The sequence below is a fragment of the Saccopteryx bilineata genome, chromosome 9, assembly GCF_036850765.1.
Source record: "Saccopteryx bilineata isolate mSacBil1 chromosome 9, mSacBil1_pri_phased_curated, whole genome shotgun sequence".
Taxonomy (NCBI): Eukaryota; Metazoa; Chordata; class Mammalia; order Chiroptera; family Emballonuridae; genus Saccopteryx; species Saccopteryx bilineata.
The window spans coordinates 26,796,257-26,816,266 of NC_089498.1; the positions used below are offsets into that span (position 1 = coordinate 26,796,257).

The 20,010-nt window shown below is 40.2% G+C and overlaps 1 pseudogene; it reads left to right on the forward strand.

Moving 5' to 3' along the window:
* The first annotated feature begins 5,731 nt into the window (after positions 1–5,731).
* On the forward strand, positions 5,732–19,615 carry LOC136313590 (nitric oxide synthase-interacting protein pseudogene; annotated as a pseudogene).
* The last annotated feature ends 395 nt before the right edge of the window (positions 19,616–20,010 follow it).

Here is a 20,010-nt window from a genome sequence, read left to right on the forward strand (position 1 = left end):
CTTTCTTTAAGTCCCCGCGGGCATTCCCAAGCACACAGGTTTCCTGCAAACTCCATGCTGAAGATCTTTAGCTAAACCAAGCGGAGAGTGTTCCGAGGTTCTCATTTTAATTAAAAAGGAGGTTGGGAGAACTGAGAGGGAGCAAGATGATGGAATAGAACTCCCTAGAACTCCCCCTTTCCCCATAGAGATATGGGTTTAACAACAACAACAACAAAAACACAACAAAATTTCTGTAAGAAATCCAGAAATCAGTTAAAAGGTTCCTGCACCCCAAGTGAGCAAGAAGCCAACCACATCAAAACCCAGTAGGTAATTCATGTAGGCACTGTCCACTCTGTCTCCACCAGGGTCCTTGTAGGGGTAAATAAATATATAGGCAAATACAGAAGTCTGTGGCATTGGAAGGTGAGTGAGTAATTTTCTTTTAAATATGTATAGAATTTTTTCAAGCATAAAAAGTAATTATGACTCAGTTAACAGATATTAGATATAAAAGTAATATGTAATCAATTACATAATACACAAAAATTCAAAATAAATTAAAGACAAATACGAGACCTAAAGCTATTAAACTTATTTTTAAAAATAGGAGAAAGGCTCATGACATTAAATTTGGTAATGTTTTCTTGGATATTATACCAAAAATACAAGCAAAAATAGACAGGAATTAAGAAGTAGAAATTGGTAGTTACAACATAAGCATGGGGATGTAAAGTACAGCACAGGGAATATAGTCAATAATAGTATAATAACTACATATGGGGCCAGGTGGGTACTGGAAATATCAGGGGAATATTTTGTAAATTGTATAATTGTCTAACCACTATACTGTACACCTGAAGCTAATACAAGATAATGCTGAATGTAAACTTTAATTGAAAAATAAAATTTAGGATGCTGTTGCTCATTGGTGTGTAAAAAACAAACAAAAAAATCAGAAAAATGGGATTACGCCAAACTGTAAAAAACTTCACATCGAAATAACACTAAAAAGAGTAGAAAGGTAGCTATGGAATTGGAGAAAATAATTTCAAATCATATATTTGATAAGGGCTTAATACACTGAATATATAAAAATTCCTACAACTAAACAACAAAAAATAATGACCCAATTAGAAAATGGGCAAAGAACTTGAATATGCAGCTCTCCAAAGAAGATACATAAAGTACTGAAAAGCACATAAAAAGATGCTCAAGGCCCAACCAGGCTGTGGCACAGTGGATGGAGCATCGAACTGGGATGCGGAGGACCCAGGTTTGGGACCCTGAAGTCGCCAGCTTGAGCGAGGGCTCATCTGGTTTGACCAAAAGCTCACCAGCTTGGACCCACGGTCGCTGGCTTGAGCGTGGGGTTGCTCGGTCTACTGGAGGCCCGCAGTCAGGGCGCATATGGGGGCAGTCGATGAACAATTAAGGTGTTGCAATGCGCAACAAAGAACTGATAATTGATGCTTCTCATCTCTCCGTGCCTGTCTGTTTGTCCCTGTCTATCCCTCTCTCTGACTCTCTCTGTCTCTGTAAAAAAAAATAATAATAATAAAAAAGATGCTCAATATCACTAATCATTAGGGAAACAAAAACCAAACCACAGTGAGATATCACCTCCTACCTATCGGGAATGTCAATATCAAAAGAACAGAAATGAAGAGTTGGTGAGGATATAGGAAAGTTGGAAATTTTGAGCAACGGCTGAACATTTCCACAACATGGAGGTTCAGAAAATTAAAAACAAAATTACCACAGGACCCAGTAATACCACTTGTGGATATAAATATATATATATATATATATATGGCAACCCGATTGTCCATTGACAGGTGAATGGATAAAGAATGTGTGGGATATACACATACAATTGAGTGTTATACAAGGAAACCCTATCAGGCTACCATAGGAGTGAACCTCAAGGTCATTTATGCTAAATGAAGTAAGTCAGGTGCAAAAGGACAAATATTGTATGATTCCACTCATATGAAATATCTAGAATAGTCAAAATTAAAGAAACAGAAAATAGAAAAATGTTACCAAGAGCTAAGAGGAAAGGGAAGAAGAGTAGTCTTTAATGAGTATAGAGCTCCAATGTTGCAAAATGAAAAAAGTTCTAGAGGCCTGCTGTACAATAATGTGGACCTACTGACACTACTGTGCTGTACACATAAAAATGTTACAATGGTAAATGGAATGTTCACTACCGAACTGTACACTTAAAATGATAAAAATGATAAATTAAATGTTATGTGTTTTTACAATAAAAAAATTTAAAAATCCTTGTTCATTTGAACCAGCTTATTAGGTTATTTTTCCTTGGGTAATATTTTTGGAAAATACATTTTTTTTGGGTCAATAGAAAAAATATGTATTTAGATTCAATTTGCAGTTCAGCAAAACCAGGCCAATCCAATTAAGACTCTATTCCTAACTAGGGCCAATCTGACTTGGATGGCAGATAGTTGGGTCTAATTTAAGCCAGCCTGTGGCTATTTTGTGGGTATATTCTGCACTTCTAGCACAATGGGGCTAAAAACACTATTGATCACAGCCCTGATTTCCTAAAAATGTCAGGGGCATTTAATACTTTTTCTCCAAGTACTAACTACCAGACCTACCATTAACCAGATTGTGATAACAGACACAATAAAGCCATCTGCAAAGTTAACATTAAAGAATATCTCTCCAAAGGTCATGCTAAGCTGGAAAAGATCATAATGACCCTCATCTTAAAGGGCTACTGATTTCTACAAAAGATGTCCACAGCCCAGCTTTGCAACTTCCACCTCTTCAAGATAGCAAACAATTCAGAGATGAGATGATTCCCTTCCTAAGAATAATTTAACACAAGCACAAGCCTTATTGAAAAAGGAATAATCCCTCTCTGCTTCTTCTTACCAAGAGTTAAGTCATGGTTCTCCCAGAATGCCTTCTCTCACTGCAATAAGTCAATACACTTACTTTGTTAAAACAAAAGGTTTGCCCCTGGGGATTTTTCATCTCCCTTGCAGGAAAAGATGTTTCCAACATATCCAAAACTAGCAGGTTTAGATAGAAGGGTATGTTCTTCTCCCACAGTGAGAATAAATCTGTGATTTTTAAAGAGCTATTTCCATCTCCTGGCCTGGCTCATCATCAACCTGCCTACCAGAATCAGTACAATCCATAGACACTAGCAAAGATGCTCTCTGTCTGTGACTATGCACAGTAAGCTCCTTTCTCAAACTCCAGCCTGGGTTTTCCAACCTCCCTCTGAAAACAGTTAAGTGTCCTTAAGGTCCTTTAAAACTAATACCTCCTTAAAGTAAGGCATTTGACACATCCCCCAGCTCAGGTCAAGACAGATTTAATCATTCAAGGTCTTGCTGAAATGTCATCTCTTCAGAGACACCTCCTTTGATCACTCTAAGTAGCCTCTTCACAGACAATCGCTAACCCAACATCTTACCTTTTTCTCTTCATAGTATTTATCACATAAGGAACATTGAGCACTTAGGGCTTTATATAGTTGAATCACTATTTTATCAAATTCTCATCTCAATTTTCATAGTCTATAGAGTTTCATGGGTTTTTTAACTTTACGATCATATCATCAACATGTCTCTTTTCTGCAATATTTATTGTAAATATGTCATTTCTTGTTCATATTGCATTAGCCGTTGCTCAAAAAAAAATCAAAATAGAATAATAAACTCTGATTCCAGTCATTTTTCTTTTCTTTTCTTCTTCTTCTTCTTTTTTTTTTTTTTTGTGGGAAAGAGGTTTAAATATAGTTATAAAATCAAAGCATTTTAGCCTGACCAGTAGTGGCACAGTGGATCAAGTGTCAACCTGGAATGCTGAGGTCACTGGTTTGAAACCCTGGGCTTGGCCGATCAAGGAACATATAGGAAACAACTATTGTACTAAGAGCAGATGCTTCCTGCTTCTCCCCTTTCTCTCTCTCTCCTCTCTACCAAAATCAATAAGTAAAATCTTTTATTTAAAAATATTGTAAAATAAAAAATAAAATCAAAGCATTTTATTTCTGTAAGAAACGTTAGTAGTTATAAAAACAGTTTCTCTTTTTCTCCTTATCTTGCAGAAATAACATGAGGGCTGGAGTGTGGGGAGGCATTTGAAAATGCCCTAATTTACTGGTGATTGAATGCCAGGTAATACTTGATTAGAAATGCGAAGAGGGTGACAGAGTATGTTTTGATTTCTATACAGGTTTAGGATTTTGCTTTCTTGAATTAATAGATATTTTTTACAATATACCATGTATGCAGAGTTTAAACAAATATAAATTGAAAAACCGCAAAGAACTCACCCTGATAAAGAGGCAGTACTATTGAAACTCTCACTGTGACACTCTTCGAGCACATCCTTCTCTTTCTTATTTTATTCTGTGGAAGAAGGGGCAAAGAGCTATTCTGAATTTTCTTTTCCTCATTTCTCTGCTTTTATTTGTTGTTTTATTACTTATATGTTCTTGAATTTACATGAATGAATGTATACGGTATGCGTGCACTAACAGCTTCTTTTTTCCACTGATTTTGAGATTCATCATTTTCATGTTCATTCATATTGCTACATTAAGTTTCACTGCTGGATAATATTCAAGTGTGTAACAATATCATACTTTATCCATTTTCCTACCTTGCAGCTAAGTTAAACTTAGCTATTTGGGCTGACAGTTGAGATGACCTGAGTCAACATAATGCAGCTATTTGCTCCAGGAGAGGCTCCTGCAGAAAAATAAGACTACAACCTAATAAATAGTCACTATTATCTTCAGGAAATTTTTGCAGTTCACTTTACCCAGGCAAATAGTTTTGCACATTTGGAAAGAGTCTTTTATAAGGACAAGAGTTTGTTCATCTTGATATGTGGTGAACTTATGAGAACAGTGGAATAAAAAATTCTTAAAACATTAAGAAAGTAAAAACGCCATTAACTAAAAAAGGTGATGGGGAAAAGGGGGGGAAAGGATGGAGGAACAGATGGGGCAGATAGAAAACAACTAGCAAGATGGCAGATTTAAATCCAACTGTATCGGTAATGATAGGAAATGTAAATTCTCTAAACACTGCAAGTAAAAGACAGAGATTGTCAAACAGGAGAAAAAGCAAGAACCATTTCTCATCCACGAAACAGCCACTTTGAATATAAAGTGTAAGGTATTTTTCCCCGCCGAGAAGGAAGGAACGGGCCGGAGCCGCAAAGTGTGGAATAATAAACGGCTTTATTGAGTACAGAGCGCACACCCCGCCCGGCAAGGTTCCCTGGCCCGGAGGAAAGAAAGAGAGATGGAGGTGCAAGATGGAGACTAGGGAAGTTGCACGGATTAAACCTAAACCGCGTGCGAGATATTTAAAGGGTCCCTCTAGGGAAGTGGGGCTACCATGACGTGGTGAAATTTCACTGGCTGGCAGATCATCGCTTCTTTCCAAGTGGTTCCTGGGAAGCTTCCTTTGGCGGGCTTGATTGTGGGCGGTCCTAGCCAAAGTGGGCGGGTCTGAGTTCTCCACATGACTAGCCCTCTATCCACCGACCTTACATAAAGAATAGATAGATTAACCGTAATGGGATGGAAAATGATAGAGCATGAAAATGCCAATCAAAAAAGAGCTGGGTAAATTAATAAGAGACGAAATTCTCTGGTTCATTTCAGGTATGGAGGCAGAGTTGAAGAGGCCCTCATTCCCAAAGGAACGAGGAGTCGTTTGTGAGGATAACGAATAGAGCAAGAGCTGTCATGTATACTTACTATGAGGCCTTAGGTGAGGGGACCCAGAGCATTCAACTGAGCTGGGACGCTGTCAAGGACTCCGACTGCTGTGCCTCTCTGCAGCTCTGCCACCACCCCATCATCACCGCAGATGGCTTCCTATATGCACGTGAGGACATCATGGGGAACATTGTACACGAGAAGAAGGAGCTCGCCCGGCAGATGAAGGTTTATGAGAAGCAACTGGGTGCCCGGCGTGAGGAGCACCAAGAGCGCCGGCGGCCTAAGCGCAGGGTCAGGTGCAGGGCTAACTGGAGAAGGAGGCAGCCATCACCCTCAATCCCTTCCGGTCCAAGGCTGCCTCGGGAACGGCCCAGACCATGCCTAACCTGCAAGCAAGGACAAGGGCAAAGTGCTGCCCGGCCTCTGGATCCCGTCACTGACCCCCAAGAGGCCAAGGTCACCTAGCTGGAGCAGCCCTGATGCACGGCAACCAGCTCCTCGTCAGGGAAGCTGCTGCGCATGTCAGACCTGACGTGCTGGCGCTTCACGGAGCTCGCAGGATACGTGGACCACGACGGGTACATCTCCAGCAGGGGGCGCTACACACGCGCCCTGACCCGCGACAGCTTGAGCAACGAAGCGCTGAGGGGCCCATGGTCACCCTTGAGTGCACAGAGAAGCTGATTCGTAAGGGCATGGGAGACCCGGTGAACAAAGACCAGCTAGTGGGCGACAACATCCTCTTACTACAGTCCCCAGTACCTGGGAGACCAAATAAACAGGTTTGGATGCAGGTAAGAAAAAGTTCTGGGTCCTGGCCAGGTAGCTCAGTTAGAGCATCATCCCAAAACACCAAGGTTGCAGTTGCCATTCCCATGAGGGCACATATAAGTACCAACCAGTGAAGGCATAAAGAAGTGAAACAACAAATCAATGTTTCTCTCTCAGATCAATTTAAAACAAAAAAGGCTGGAACCAAACTGCATGAGTACAAGTCCCGGCTCAGTGCTAACTAGCTTAACTACATTATCTTAACCCCTTTTTGTCTCACTTTCTCCACCTTTAATATGTGGATATTAATAGTTGCTTCCTCAAAGGGCTGTTGTGAAGATTAAATGAGTAAATAAATGAAATGATTAGTACTGATTTCAATTTTTAATGACATTAAATTGACTTGGTATTCTACCCTTTAAGATATCGTTCTGCTGTTTTTAGTAAATAGTATGTGTTTCAGTAGCTTCCCTCTAATCCTACTCCCTCTGGATATTTGCAGTAGCTCTATGTTTTATCGAATAGTTTTTCAACATCTATTGATATCCTTTAGTTTGTTGTTTTAATTAACTAAGTTGATAGGTTCTATTTCTGAAGTTCCTTGTTTTACTGAAATTAATCCCATTTGTTTATATCATGATTTTATAAATGGATAGCTGGATTCAGACTTCTTATAATTTATTTGAAATATTTGTAATTAGATTAATCTTTTTTTTCCTCATGCTATATTTTATACAATGAATTAAGGATCTTTCATCTTTTTTTGTGGACTGGAATTACTTAACTAGAAGTAAAGAGGGACAAATATATATCCCATATAGGTGAGATATAAAACTGAGACTCGTGGACATAGATAAAGGTGAAATGGTTCCCAGGGGAGGTAATGGAAGGAGAGGAGTAAAGAGGGACAAATATACAGTGAGGAAATGATTTGACTTTGGGTGATGGACACACAACACAGTTAACAGTTCAAATGCTATAGAGATGTTCACCTGAAACCTGTATACCCTTACTGATCAGTGTCAACCCATTAAATTTAATTTCAAAATAAAAATTAAAAAAATAATAACATAGGAAATATGCGATGTATGAACTTAGATGAAAACCATCTGAGTCTGCCACTGAATTTGGTTCTGGTTATTGGTCTGTTCAAATTTTCTATATCATTTTGGGTCAAATGGGACATTTTATGTTTTGATAAGAAATTGTTTCAGATTTTCCAAAATTATTATCATGAATTTGTAAAAGACGCTTTGATACAAATCTTTAAACATTCCTGTAATTAAAGATTATATCTCATTAACACTTTGTATTCACTCTCTCTTTCTCTCTCAACCAGGTTTGCCAGGAATTTCCTTTTTTATTTTACTATCCTTTTCAAAAAACAAAAATGTGTCTTTTATATCATATAACATAGAGCATATTTTGTAGTATATTACAAAAAATAAAGGAACAGTGTCTTACATAAGACAAAAGTTCATCTCTCACGTGAAAGAGGTCCTGAGGTATGTCAGCATCCTGGCATCAGCAGGTACCTAGACTTAGTCTTCATGCTCTGATTCCCGATCTGGTTTCTCTAATTGTAGTCCTTGAAGTTCACAGGAACTGTTGGAGATTTAATTATCAGAGTCATGTTTCTGGTCAGCAGCAGGTAGAAGAAGGGAAAGATAAAAAGATCATTTCACCAATAGTTCAGCTGCCTTTATAAACTTTCCCAGAAGTTCCTGACCATACTTTTGGTTACATGTCATCTGCCAGAATTTAGTCATAGAACTGCAGCATGAGGCAAGGGCATCCTAGGAGTGCAGCCTATGTAGCTTTCCATGTGAAAGAAAAAACAAATCAAAACTCTATTAGTGGATGAGAGGAGTAGATACTGGGTGGGACTAGAAATGTCTGCTACAGTTTCAAGTATTTTATCAAACAAAGCTGCTTTTACTTCTACTTTAAATTTTCTTAGCTTTCATTTGAATTATTTTTTCTTCCTAATTTCTATTGGTTTATTTTGACACTCGTCTTTTAAGTTCTGAGGTCAAAGAGTTTGTGTATTTCTTGTCTTTTTAAAAAATAACAATAAAACACTTGAGAGCATAAATTTGAATTCTTGTATTCTGTTGTCTGACTTACTAGAACTTAACCCCTTATCAGTGGGGTAAATGTTTACGGAGCTTTCTTTAGACAGCTGAAACCAAGAGCATTAGACTTCAGGGTTTATGATCTTCAAACGTATATCCCCTGAGCTGGGTGGTTATTTGGCATATTAAATCTCTCTCCTTGAGCACATAGTCCCTCATATCATAATTCATTTAGAAAATTGCCTTTTGCCGGAGATTTAATGGCCTCCAATTCTGTAAGATTATAAGTATTACTGTATCTGTCATTCTTAAGATATATCTCTGTCCACCTGTGTAATTATTTCTGTAGGATTAGTTTTTAGAGGTGGAATTGTGGTGTCAAAGGGAATAAAAATATAAAATCTGATACCTGTCACAAAGCAAGTTATTAATTTGGTTGTGTTTTGCCCTTCAAAAAATTTTCCAGAAAATGTAAATTTGCTTTCTCTCCTACATTTTTGGTAAGAGCATAACATGCTAAAGCCAATTTAGACAGCAATCTGGTAGAATAAGCCAGAACTTAAGTAGGCAGTGCCACTCACACAGCAAGCCCTCTTCCAGGAGCCTGTCTTACTCAATTACTCTTATATGTATATAAATACACACTGTATGTGGTGGCTTGGAAATACAACCTAAAGACGTTAACATTAGGTGAGAAAAGTCACTTTGAGGACATATAAATATGTTATGATTCCTTTGTAAAATAAAACTACCTGTGCATGTGTAAACATTTATTAGTACTTAAATGCAAAGTAAAGGAATGAGAAGAATACATATTCAATAATGGCCAGTAGTTATCTCTAAGGACTGAAAGAGACCTGACCCAGGAGAGGAAGAATGTAAAAAAAGGGAAAGGTCCGTGTTTAAGTATATATACATACACCTATCTTTTCTACTAAGGATATATTTTCATTTTACTATTAGAGGAAATAAGATACTTATTAATTAATATTAAGTTAGAATGTTGGTACATACTTTTAAGTTATCTGTACCATCATTTAAGTGTGTTGCTACTTAATTGCTTAGTTACCGTATTTCCCCATGTATAAGACGCTCCCATGTATAAAATGCACCTTAATTTGGGGTCCCAAAATTTGAAAACAAAAATGTATTACATAAAGTTATTAACTCAAAGTTTTATTCATCATAAAATTCATACAACTCCTCATCACTGTCAAAACTCCCATCCATTAGCTTGTCCTCATCTGTGTCTGATGACGAATCACTGTCTTCCACACTGAGCGCAAAAGCAAGTGCAAAAAAGCAGGAAATGCAAGTAAAAAAAAATCTGCAACCACTGTATAAGACGCACTTAGTTTTTAGATCCCAAATTTCTTGAAAAAAGGTGCGTCTTATACATGGAGAAATATGGTATATGGATAACTACTTTATTTGTATTTCAGTTCCTCGAAAGCATCATCAAAAACCGCCCTTTCTGTCCTGCTACTCTGCTAGAACTTAAATTGCTGCCACTGCCCCGGTGTCATAGAGAGACCCAGTGAAATCTAGTGAGAGGGGAAGGGCTGCTTTCATCCTGCTCCTCCAAAAACAAATACATCTTAGCCGGCAAACCATCATCTCTCTCTCTCTCTCTCTCTCTCTCTCTCTCACACACACACACACACACACACACACACACACACACGCACAGCTCTGTCATCGTAATTTTTCCTAGGTCTGTTTCTAAACCAGTCCCTGGCTAGGGGAATCAATACTATAATAGGCTTAGTGAAGACTCTCACCATAACAAGGAAAGTGGGTATCTTAAAAAAATCTGGAATTGGCCCTGGCCAGTTGGCTCAGTGGTAGAGCATCGGCCTGGCGTGCAGAAGTCCTGGGTTTGATTCCCGGCCAGGGCACACAGGAGAAGCACCCATCTGCTTCTCCACAACTCCCCCTCTCCTTCTTCTCTGTCTCTCTCTTCCCCTCCCGCAGCTGAGGCTCCATTGAAGCAAAGATGGCCTGGGCGCTGGGGATGGCTCCTTGGCCTCTGCCTCAGGCGCTAGAGTGGCTCTGGTTGTGACAGAACGACACCCCGGAGGGGCAGAGCATCGCCCCCTGGTGGGCGTGCCGGGTGGATCCCGGTCGGGCGCATGTGGGAGTCTGTCTGTCTCTCCCCGTTTCCAGCTTCAGAAAAATACAAAAAAAAAAAAAAAAATCTGGGATTTTTTTTTTTGAGGGAGAGGAAGGGAAAAAGCGAGAGAGAGAAGCATCAACCCGTTGTTCCACTTCGTTGCATACCCATTGATTGCTTCTTATACATGCCCTGACTGGGGCTCAAACCAGCAACCCCGGATGAGCTAGCAACCCCAGGATAGAACCGGTGACCTTGGCACTCTGAGAGGGCACTCTATCCACTGTGCCACCAGTAAGGGCAGAAAATCTGGGATGTAAAGAAAAATGGAGGTAATGTCTATTGCACAAACAACCAATAAATTCTGATAATTTGATGAAAAAGATCCCTCCTCTCCCATAACTACTTCCCCCATTTTGATTTTTTTAAATTAATTATTCTAAAGTTTAAACCTCAAAGTTAATCTTACAAGTGTGCTTCTCTCAGAAAGATCAATTGTCATGCTTCAGCCATTTTGAAATTTTCTTTTGGGAAATTTTTATTGAAAGCATATGTGTTTTTATTACAGGTCTAAGAAGATTTCTTCTTTGCATGTGTCCACAGATTAAATTTTGTAGGGAACTTAATGGATTGCTGTACTTAATTTTAAAGAGTATAAGATTGATAAATCATAAAACAAACACACAGTTTTAGGAATGTACCTACAGCTTGGAGCCCCTCCAAATCATCCAAATGCAGTAGTTGCCTAGCATGAGGGCTGGGTGCTGAGTGAGTTTCGACCAAACGAGCTAAGCCAATAGCCGAGTCTGGCCATATATCCCTTCCCCCGTGATAGGATGGGCTTTATAGGATTGAAGAAAGGCTTAATACTGACAAAACTTTACCTCGAATAAGAATATCATTCTAATTCTTTTCACCGAGCCAAGCCATATAAGCCAAATAAGTAGGTAATATTTCAGCTAAAAATTTTAATGGCTTGCTAAAGACCAAAGTATAGGCAAGTGTGAGACTATAGAAGCCCTGGGAGATTCAGACACAAAGGGAATTTGTACCTACTACAGGTTATTCTTCATGGATATCACTGGGTACTTACAAGAAAAATGGAGGACAGGGTGTTGCAGAAGGCATAAATCCTCACCCACAACTTCCTCCCCTATGGAACAGAAGGTAACCACAGCAACAACAAACTGCACACCTAGCTCAACTATTGTTAAGATTTCCTCTTAATCTTTGGTGCTTAGCATTTTAAATACAATGTGCCTGGATGTAGTGTTCTCTGTATCTATTTAGTTTGGTGTCAGTTGAGGTTCTTGGTCAGTGGAGCAATGTCTGTCATCAGATTTGGAAAAGTCTTGGCTCTTATTTTTTTCAAATATAATTTCTGTACATCTCCTTCCCTCTCTTTCTGATTGTCCAGTGGCACATACATTAGACTTATTGACAATGTCCCGCATTTCCTTTTTGCTTGTTTCTGGGTTTTCTGTTTTGTTGTTGTTGTTCATGCTTCATGTACATTAAACTTTACTTTGGTGTTTTTTCAAATTTACTAATTCTGCTTCATTGTGTTCATTTTGCAGTTAAAGCAATCAATGAGTTACTTATTTCAAAAATATACTTTGTTATTCCCAGAAAATTTATTTTATTTTTACATATAACAATTCTCAATTGAAATATTTCATTTTAGTTTATCTTATATTTTGTTTCATATGTTGTCTGATTTTTTGAAGTTCTTGGCTAGCTACTCTAGGTCTGTTTCTATTGACTCTTTTATCTATTATTGAATACTTTTCTTCTTGTCATGTATAGTAACTTTTCTAGAGTATGCTGGACATTTTGAATGAGTCTTTGTATTATGTTATCTTCCTCTAAAGAGTTTTGACTCTTACCCTAGCTGACCATTAAAATATCAACAGGTTACTTTTTCCCTGGTGGGACCCACTTTTAGGTTTTGTTCAGTTGGGCTTACTGCAGTTTTGTCCGAACACCCACATGACATTGACGCTTTGGGTGTCAACTGAATGTCCTGATTATTCATGTATTTTAAAAACAGAATATTTTTCTGAAGAAATGATTTATCCTTTTATTTATTCCTGGCCACTATAAACAGTTAAATTTTCTGCTCATTTTTAAGTGAATTTGAAGCATACATGATTAATGGTGGGTGGGGGGGCACAACATTTGCTAAGTTACACCAGTTGTGCTTTCTCTATAGTTTTGTGCAGAACAATGTGCAAATCAATATTTTCCATTCACACAGCCATAAAAATAAAGATATATTCTTAGAAAAACCTCAGGATTAAAGGGAAATAAAAGCTTATTTACAAACAAAAACATACATTAACCTGTTCAATTTTTATTGAATTTATTAAGGTGGCTCTAGTTGACATAATTCTATAGTTTTCAGGAGCCCAATTCTACAACACATCTCGTGCACGGTATTGTGTGTTCGCCCCCAAAGTCAAGTCTTCATCCATCACCATCACCTGTTGTTTAAATTACACGTGTCTGCCTTTACAATGAGTGAACTGGACTGAATGTTAACAAGAATGAATGTCAAATTCAGCAGTCGAATTAAAAATAGCAATTGGACAAGAGTAAAATAAATAATACTTGACTTTAATGAGCATATCATGTGAGAATAAAACTTAACCTGAGTTCTCAAATCAAGGCTTTAAAATTGAAATTAAACATATATTGGTTAGGAAGGCTTAGGTACCTGAAGATGGATGTGTCTATAAGAGTCTCTGAGACCCAAGCATCCCCTGTTTCCATGGCCGGAACCACTGTGCTGCTGACCTTCCCTGCAGGACCCGTCCTAGAATGGCCCCGTTATTTCCCCAGAGCCTGATGTCAATGAAGGAACGTGAGAATGCAAAACTGGGCCCTAAATAGTGTGACAACATCTTCTATGAAGAGAAGTCAACTAGAAGCATGAGATTTAGAGCTCCAGCTTTTCTAGAAATACCTTTAAGATGGTTTGATATTGATTTCCTCTTCTCTGCTTTATTTTGATATTTCTGAAAAGTGCTTATCAGATGCTTGCTATCGATATCCTTTCCCTGAGGAATCAGACTGCTAAAATAAATACAATGAATAATATTTTTAAAAGATGTTGAACAAGAAAAAGGAAAGTACTAGTGGTCTGTCAAGAACTAAAATTTATTTTGCACCACAGGACTTACAAGTTTGGACAATTATTGTTGAAGTTTAAATTAGTCAGCAGTTAGTTAATTTGGAAAATAACATGAAGGAGAATGATACTGATGTTTACCTTATTAGCAACTATGTATTCGAGTTGGGTAAGCACATAGTTCCTATCTTAATCATCTGGGATGTCACCGGATGAATGGAATATGTGAGACTTGCTCCTACTAGATGGTAAATAACATGAGGTTGAAGTGCATCAGAAGCTTTCCCCAAATGCTTCTTTGTATGAGATATAAGATTCTGATTTGGACCTTGTCATTCAAAAGTTCTAAACTATGTTCTAAGCAACCCACTTGAACATTGATCATATACACAGTTGAGTAAAGAAGAAGCTAAACGTTTCATTTAATGCATAGAGTAAAGAAAATATTTGTGGTTTTGGTCATGTCATTCTCAGTTAACATTAACTGACTGCCAACCACATTCCAGACCGCAGACTGTGAGTGTAATGAGAAGAAGGACCAGTAAACACTGTATGTAGTATGCAGCAGGTGAAGTGTTGCTTAATGAATGTTGACTCAGTGGCAACTTGTTTGCCTTTTCCTATACATTATATCACTTCATCTCCAAAATTACCCTGTAAGGTAATTTCTTTTTAATCCATAGATGATGAAATCAAAGCTTGAAACAGTTAAAAGACTTACTTGACCCATGTCCCAAAACTTTGAGTGACCATGCAGTGCTCTCCCTACTGTGCTGTGCTTGTTCTTCCTCACGGCGTGCCAGGATGTGGTCCTGCAGCCTGAGAAGTGAGAAAGGAACTGGAGTTGCAGCTGGTACATGCCCCCTGAAAGGTCCAGGGAGGATTTGTGGAGCATGTTGGGATCCAGGAGTAGGGGGAACAGAAACACAAGAGTAGCCATGGCAGCTGAGTGCAGAGGACACCACTTGGGGAAGATGTGGAGGCAGAAGGGAGCTCATGAAAGAAACTTGGGTAGAGAGATGGAGAGTATGATGTTGCAACTTATAACAGGAAATGTACATTTGGTTTTCAACTGGTTCCTGACTCAGTTTCTAAAACCCTTGTCATTTCCTTTGATAAGAGCAATAAAGTATCTTTTATTATGTTAGTGAGGTGTCCTTGCAAAGCCCTTAGGTAACCAAGAGGAGGGCTAGTTGGCAGGGGAACCAGCCCTTTCATCAGAGAGTTGAAACTTCCCATGCCCCACCCCAACCTTTGGGGAGGGGACAGGTGCTAGAGGTCGTATCAGTCATCCATGGCCAATGATTTAATCAATCAATGAATATGTAATGAAGCCTCCCTAAAAACCCAACAAGACAGGGTTCTGAGAGCTTTTGGGTTGGTGAACACATGGAGGTGCTGGGAGAGTGGCACCCTGGAGAGGGCACTAAAGCTCCACATTTTACTCCTGCCTTGTCCTGTGCATCTGCTCTCTCTGGCTGTACTCAGGTTCTATCTCTAAGGTATTTTTCCCTGCTGAGGAAGAAGGAAGGGCGTAGCCACAAAGTGTGAATAAGCAAAAGCTTTATTTAATACAGTGCATCCCACCCAACGAGGTTCTCTGGTCCGGGGCACAGAGGCCAGAGAAGTTGCATGGAGGAAACCACGTGGGGGAAATTTAAAGGGTTCGTTAGGGCGGTAGAGCTAATATGACGTGGCAAAATTTCATTGGCTGGCAGACAGTCGCTCTTTTCCAAAGGTCTCCTGGGAAGTTTCTTTTGGTGTGCATGGGTGTGGGCGGTTCTAGCCAAAGTTCCCGGGTCTGGTTCCTCACGTGACCTTCCGCCATTGCCCACCAAACTCACACTATCCTTGTATAATACACTGGTGATCTAGTAAATAAAATGTTTCTCTTGAGTTCTGTGAGCTTCTCTAGCAAATGAACTGAACCAGAGGAGGGGGGTTTTAGGAACTCTGATTTGTAGCCAGTTGGTCAAAAGTATAGGTAGTAACTTAGGCTTGTGACTAGCATCTGAAATTAGGTAGTTGAGGGGCAGTCTTATAGGACTGAACACTTAACCTGTGGAACCTGATGTGATGTTTGAGTAGATAGTGTCAGAATTGAGTTGAATTGTCGTACATCCAAGTGGTCGTAAGAATTGCTGTTGATGTGGGGAAAGCGCACACGCACACGTTGGAATTGGTACCAAACTTACCCAGAAAGCTACATCACTAAAGGTGCCTGGGCACAGGGAGTTGATGCAGAAAGTGGGCATCTTGAGGCTGTCAGGCTGTGTGAAAGAAAGTTATCAAGCCAAAGTTGTGAGTGGAAAATGCAGCCTTTTAAGAAAGATATGCACTTACTTAAATTTCATGGCTGCTCACTGGTGACTCAAACCTCAAATCTGGCCCAAATCAACCTTCCTTAGCCTTAAAAATAATGGAAGGTGGTACCTTGGTAGGGTTTGTATTCCTCACAGGGCCTATTATTCCCTATTCACCCCTTGGACTACCTGTTGTAACACAGGGGGTCCAGACCCAGAAAATGGATCTGGTGTTGTTGCAAGATCCCAAAGAAACCACAGGGAGGACCAGATGGAGCAGACATAGCCTTCATTACTTATATACAGGGAAGCACCAATGGCAGTCGTTGGTGAACGTTCCATGCTCCACTGGGTGGGGCTGCAGTTTAAATAGCTAAACCCTAGGCAGTTTCTCAAGCAAAACTTTTTTGTCTACAAAGAAGCAAGCAGGTGAGCAGGGGGTAGGGGAAAGGGCTGTGCCATTCTGTGGTGTTCCTCCTTGATACACATCTAGTGACTCAGTTCAATTGTTCTTAGTAAAGCATTAGTTACTGTTTTACCCTCTATCTCATGGCCCAAGGTCAAGATCTGAGACCACAGCGCCATGCAGCTGGGGAGGGGGAACGGTCATGTCCAGCATCAACCATACACCTGTCTAGTCCCTTAACCTCCCGTAGTCTCCCAGTAATGCACATGGGCATATTCCAGTGGTATGGAACCCCAAAACCTCAGTTCCAAAAGGAACAGAAATCAGAGCAGCATGGACTATGTTTTTATTGGCTTGTTGGTGGATTTCCTTGGGGCTCATCCTTGGTTTTTTAGTAACTTCTTTCAACGTTGCTTATAATTATGCAACTATAGTACAGGTTAGAATCAATCAACCTTCCAAACTCAAACACTTTATCTTTATCCAAATGTAATTTATCTGAAATGCCATGTTGGTGTGAGCATTATGTATTACTGCATAGGCTTTTATTTTCTTCTTAAATAATGAAACACCCTAATGGAAGCTATTCCCTCTAAATAAATTTTAATGAGCACTTATTTGTCCAAATTGTTCTTCCTCTGAATGGCAGAAATTTCATATGAACTTGAATTATCTGAGGCTTTTTGTCATAATGGGCTTTGGGAATAAATCATGTAAAGATGACTTATTTTCCTATTACCTTCCTAAACTTGCAAGCTCCTCTCCAATGCTAAGTGAGCGTCAACATCTTACCTTGCATCTATACGGGGAAAATGTCACAGCAGAAATCATGTTGAGGTGTAGGATATTCCTGGAAATTGAAGTGAATAAGTAAGAAGCCTAATCGCTATAGAAGGGTGTGCATCCCAGACTTCTCTACTACAAATGAAAATTCATGCGTCTGTTACATTTTTTTTAATGCCATGCACTGAACTGTTTTTCTGAGGGAAGAAAGCAGTTGGGAGATATCACTCCATATCTTGGCAGGCCACAGAGCTCGGGCCTCGTTGTGCTCACCGAGAATTAGAGCAGGGCCAGATGCAGAGCTTGGAAAAGTGCCTCCCGGACAAGAGCTCCAGCCTCAGCAGGAATTACGAGTCAGTAGAGTAGAAAGCCAGGTTTGAGAGTGCTCCCTCAGACTCCAGACTGCACACCATTAATTGCTCCTCTAGACGTTCTCTCCATCTGAAATCCCGCCAAGGGGAGCCGTTGCCGTTTCTGAGTTGTTGTTTTTTACAATAGGAATGACACTAAGAGGGGTCGTTTAGTTCAGTTTTAAAAATTTGTGTTGCATACCTACTAGAAGCTTCTGGTTATTTAAAAAAAAAACAAAAAAACAAAAAAAAAAAAAAAAACGAAAGAGAGCTTTCATTTTTCAAGGAGCTCTGCTCTGGGATGAAAAACTCTAAGTCAAGGACACTTTAGTGAGTATCGGTCAGATTCCTCTTTTTTAAACCAAAATGGTGTCAGCTCAGTGGGCGCCTCCAGTGGGGCAGAGGGCACCAGGGTTCCTTCCAGGCCTGGTGGGAGCGGGTGCCTTGTGCTGATGGCTGCACCGCCACCAGCTGAGTGGCCTTATCGAGGTTGGCTAAAATCTCTGCTTCCTTATCAGCAAAACAGGCAGCTGTGAGCTGCGCACAGATACCGGACACAGTGGGGAGGTTCACGTGGCCTCTTCTCCCCTGGGCAGTCTCCGCCACCTCTGCCCTCTGCCCTGTCATATGACCCCTACGTCCTCTGCTTTCCCAGCAGTTTTGTCCAGAGCCAGCTCTGTCCACAGAGATGATCAAATGATTAGAATATGGGATCTCAGAAGATTTGGAAAGTCAGATTATTTAATCCATGTAGAGAGAAGGTGAAGAAAATATTATTAAATTTCATTAAGATTATTTTATAATTAATAATGACAATATGCTTTTTTCATAATTTAGGTATCCCGATGATTATTCCTAGTTAAATAATCATTAGAAAAGCATAAAAATAACATTCATAAAACATTTAAAGGTCACAAAGCACTTATTTTGTCATTTGATTCTCAGAACAATCTGTTATTATCTGCAGGAAAAGAAGTTTTACTACAAATTTTAAAGATGAGGAAACTGAGGCTCTGAGGACTGACGTGCCTTGACCCAGTCACACAGAGGGTTGTGGGAAAACAGGCGCAGGTAAACGTCGCCTTCCAAGTCAGGTCTCCTGGCAGCGTGGCACATTGCCAGAATGGATGTCATGTCTGTGACCCAGGTCCAGCCTTGACTTTTATTCCTTACCAGGAAGCCTACTCAGCATTCAACTTAAATGTCAAGTAGGTAACTCAAACTAGGTCCAAAACTTTATTCATGAGCCCCCACCACACATTTTATATTCCTTTAAAGCTTCCTGGCTTGGCCCTGGCTGGGAGGCTCAGTGGATAAAGCATCATCCTGGCTACTCTCTCTCTCTCTCTCTCTCTCTCTCTCTCTCCCCCCTCTCAAGTCAATGGAATTTTTTTTAATTTTCCGGACTTCACACAGGTACTCCCAGTCCACCAGGCATTCACACCAGAAGCCGAGGTCAGCCCAATACCTCACCTTTACCCGCCCAGTGGTCTGTCACCCATCTCAGTGGACTCCGCCTCCTCACTGACTTCTGAATCTGGCCCCGCCATCCTAGAAAAGCTAACACCGTCTCTTCCCTCATTGCCACAGCTTCCCAGACTGGATTCTTGACCTGTCATCTGATTCCCCAGACAACCACCGAAGTCATCTTTTAAAGCGCAGGTATAGATGCACCCCTTCCTTACCTAAATCCTCCTTCCCCAGTCTTCTCAGAACACAGTCACACCTTGCGTGAGTTCGCCATGGTCAGCTGCTTTGTACCGTGTCCCCGACAACACCAACACGGAACTGTTTCCGTTCCAGGCAGACACGTCCCCACCTCTGGACAGTTCTAGAAGGCACTCTCTAGATGATGTGTCCTTGCCACTCGCTATTCCTGCTTCCCTTTTGCTGTCCCTCAAGAATTGTCCTGAACACTTTCTCTTCCTGATGCGCTTTCCGCAACTCCTCCTTTGCTCCCTGCGGCGGGCAGAATAATGGCCCCCTCGCGGATGTCTGCCTCCTAGCCCCTGAGACCTGTGAACGTGTGACCTTCCATTGCCAAAGTGACTTCGCAGATGTAAAAAAAAAAAAAAAAGAAAAGCCTGAGATGGGACGATTATTCTGGATTATTTAGGTGGTGCCAATGAAATCGAAGGAGTATTATCAAAGAAAGTAGAAGGCAGGAGAGTCAGAGAAGATGTGACAATGGGAGCAGAGGTTGAGGGTGATGCAATTTCTGACTGGGAGCCACAAACCGCAGAATGGGGACAGCCACTAGGAAAGATAAAATCCTCCCCGAGAGCCTCCAGGTGAGCACAACCTGTCCAGGAGACCTTGAGACCCACTTCGGATCTGACCTTCAGAACTGTGGATTTGTTCTGTTGAAGCCA